The 3,784-nt window shown below is 47.6% G+C and overlaps 1 long non-coding RNA gene across 1 annotated transcript; it reads left to right on the top strand.

Annotated features, from left to right (window-relative positions):
• The first annotated feature begins 1,025 nt into the window (after positions 1-1,025).
• LOC120998446 lies at positions 1,026-1,716 on the top strand. The gene is made up of 3 exons (XR_005778392.1): positions 1,026-1,075; positions 1,501-1,579; positions 1,677-1,716. It is a non-coding gene; the product is annotated as an uncharacterized LOC120998446 (long non-coding RNA).
• The last annotated feature ends 2,068 nt before the right edge of the window (positions 1,717-3,784 follow it).

Raw genomic sequence — 3,784 nt, 5'->3', positions numbered from 1 at the left:
CAGGCATCCTCCATTGTATGCATTTTTGCTGGGGATCGCCATTAGCAACGGGCCACAAGTGCAGGATCTGCTCCCCCGGGTATAGATGCCCCACTGCATATGGGGTTGAGCACTTCCTGCCTTTTGACACCATGTCATATTTTTTGTCTTTTTGACTCATTGCCCGTATCCTATGTTATCAGACAAGAGGAGCCCAGCTTGTGAGGCTAGCAGAGACTCGCACCTTATCCCTGTCTGATTTCCATCTAAGGGATTAGAGGAGGTACATGTAGATTGCAATGTGGGGGAATGGTCTGTAAACCAAGAGGTCTTCCACCACATATCTCACTATTGGGAGACCTTCCCTGTTTACCACCAGGTCAGATAAGAAATGTGACAGATTCTCTTCCCTAGGATTTTCTTACAGTGGTGGATGCACTTTCTTAGTCTTGCGGGTGATATCCTCTATCACACCTTCCGCTTTCTCTATGTGTTACCCAGGGGACAGAACATGAGAGGGTCCCTTGTGTTCCACCAGACAGGGAGGACAGGACATCTTTCCCATCCAATGTCTTTATCTAAGAGTGGCCAGTTTAGACTCAGTGATTTCTACTGTACTAGCTACCAGAAAGAAAGGAACGCCGCACATTTACCTTACAGTTAGAGACGGCTTCAGCTTCTCCAAAGAGTTCAGATCTTCAGTTGTTCTGTTATCCAGAATATTTTTGATTATTGTACAGAAAGCCAGTAGTATTAATATACAGGCGAGATTCCATTAGAAGAAGGGAGTAAAAGCCAGGTCTATGGATGGAAGAGTAGCTCTAAGCCTGGCATTTCTTTGTGGGCAACTGGATTAGCATGAGATTTAGCCGGTGAGTAGCAGAACATTTATTTAGGCCCTGATCGCTAACCCTAGAAGTGATGGAGCTGAGAGAAGTGTCTGATCTATAGACAAATCTACAGGAGGCCATGTATTCAGTCACTGTGTGCTTGTGTCTCCACAGATGGATCCAGAAGGAGAAGTCCCCCCGAGAGATGTCCCCGTCCTCTGTATTCCCAGGACTGTCCAGAGGAGAAGCTCCCAGAGAACCATCAGGTAGATGGAGCTGAAGTCTCCCCAGAATCTGACCAGAAAGCTATTGAACCAAAGATCATTTTACATTTCTCTTCTTCAGGATGAAAATATGATGAATATTAAGGTCGAGGTTAAAGATGAAGAAGAAGAGGAGACGGATTTTTGGGGCGATCAGCAGGGTAAGGAGGGGGCTGTCATGGGTCACCTGGATACTACTCCCATCATCTCTTCATCACGTGTAATAATCTCTCCCGTCCCTGTGTGTTTCCTACAAATGGACTCATAGAAGGAAATCCCCCCGAGAGATGTCCCCGTCCTCTGTATTCCCAGGACTGTCCAGAGGAGAAGCCCCCAGAGAACCATCAGGTAGATGGAGCTGAAGTCTCCCCAGAATCTGACCAGAAAGGGATTGAACCAAAGACCTTTTTATATTTCTCTTTTTTTAGGATGAAAATCTGATGGATATTAAGGTTAAGGTTATAGATGAATCAGAAGAGGAGACGGATTTATGGGGCGATCAGCAGGGTAAGGAGGGGGGGCTGTCAAGGGTCACCTGGATACTACTCCCATCATCTCATCATCACATGTAATAATCTCTCCTGTCCCTGTGTGTTTCCTACAGATAGACTCCTAGAAGGAAATCCCCCCGAGAGATGTCCCCGTCCTCTGTATTCCCAGGACTGTCCAGAGGAGAAGCTCCTAGAGAACCATCAGGTAGATGGAGCTGAAGTCTCCCCAGAATCTGACCAGAAAGGGACTGAACCAAAGACCATTTTACATTTCTCTTCTTTAGGATGAAAATCTGATGGATATTAAGGTTGAGGTTAAAGATGAAGCAGAAGAAGAGACAGATTTATGTGGCGATCAGCAGGGTAAGCAGGGGGGGCTGTCATGGCTGTTTTGTGGGATACTACCTCCATCATCTCATCAGCACAGGCAAACATTCTTTATCATCTGTGTTATTGGGGGACACATGGAAAGAAATGGCAAAAATCACACTAAGGGTCCATTCACACGTCTGCAAGTGTTTTGTGGGCCTCAAATTTCTGATCCGCAAAACACTGACACCGGCCATGTGCATTCCGCATTTTGCGGATCGCACATGGCTGGCGTGTCTGTGGACAAGAATTGTGTGCTGTCCGCATCTTTTGCGGCCCCGTTGAAAATGAATTGGTCCAGATCCGTTCCGGATCCGGACCCATTTTGCGGATGTGTGAATGGACCCTTAATTAAAGTTTCTTTTGATTCTTTCTGACCATGATCTTTCAGCATGCTGTGCATATCTGAGCTTCACCCACCTGGTAGAAGATCAGACTGTATGTGGGGTGTCCTAGGCGAGTTTATAACGATTGCATTACTACAGAGACCACTGCTCTGTGTAATGTGAGAACTTTCGAATGCTAACGAGTCGCTAACTATTCTATCATCATTGGTATGAGGTCTCCTTGTCTAATACAGCCCTCAGTGTTTGTAGGAGGCAGAGATACCTGATTGGCAGATCTGCTAAACCATTTTCTTGCTTGTATTTTTCTGTACGGGAATGTAGTAGCAGCTTCCTGTCACCCCAATGACTAGGAGGGGACCAGAGGGTCACAGAGCTCATTCCCTATCTCTGGAAGGTAAGGAGGGATGGCATATCACCAAATCTGCCATCACAAACCAGCGTTCCCATAACCTCTTCTTGTGACTCCCCTTATCCCAGCATAGCTGTTCTCCAGGGGGAAGGACACTGAAGTAGGTGACCCGGCTGGACACCTAGGACACAGGGCATCAAAGGAGTAAGTATTCCCCCCCCCCCCCTTCCTTCAGGGCACCAAGGGCATCTGTGGTGGTGCAGTTTTCATCAGGGGCAGAGCCTTTTCTTCTCTGTCATCATAGGACTGGAGCTGGAGAGGTTAACCCGCCTTTCGGCCAGCAGGTGTTTTCTTTGTCTTCTTCCCCTGCTTCTGGGGTGTGTTTTGCTAGTAGGCTACCTTTTCCATCACACCCCATAAAAGCACCTGTGAGAGGCCAATCCTCACCCAGATAGGACACAGGAACTTCCAAGATCATTTAAAAGGATCCACCTCCTCCTCAGTTTCCTGTCAATAGAACAGATTTTTGAGCTCGCCAGGATCGTTCTTGGTGCTGCAGGTTCTCCTGCTTTATGTTTGCTATGTGCAGATTACCAGTCTTCATAAGTCTCCACAAGGAGCCGCTGTGTAGCTGGAACTCTTCTCTGGCCTGGGAAGTCTCTTCATGTCCCTTTCTGCCCCAGCCAGGCAATGTTCTGGTGGTAGGGGATCCTTTTCTCTGAAGAGATTCCCTTCCTACAGGCAGGCACAACATGTGGTTTGCTGAAGGAGCCAGCGGTGGATTCAGGAGTGTGGTGCGGATGAGTGCCAGAAGTGTTGCATGCGTTCCACCTTACAACCAGAAATGGATGGAGTCTTCATCGGGGAGGTAAGTGCAAGACATACGAGATGGAACTTGGGCCAGCCGCCATGGGAAAGATCAGGAGCTGCATATCTGAACAGAGGTGATTTTCCTTCCCTAAATTGCAATCTCCACCATAGTCATGTAGGAAGGAGGAGAGCATGGCCTGTGGATGGAGCGTCAGGGACACAGTTCTAAAACTGGCATGGTTTTCCTGTTGGATTATGTATTGTTACAGGCCTCTAGGGACCTCCCCTTTTGGGATATCCTAAGTCACGAGAGTCTTTATCAAGCTGATGGCAGACGTTATGGCAC

This window comes from Bufo bufo, chromosome 4 (genome assembly GCF_905171765.1).
Source record: "Bufo bufo chromosome 4, aBufBuf1.1, whole genome shotgun sequence".
Taxonomy (NCBI): Eukaryota; Metazoa; Chordata; class Amphibia; order Anura; family Bufonidae; genus Bufo; species Bufo bufo.
The sequence above is the reverse complement of the archived record's forward strand: the minus strand, read 5'-3'. Positions and strand labels throughout refer to the sequence as shown.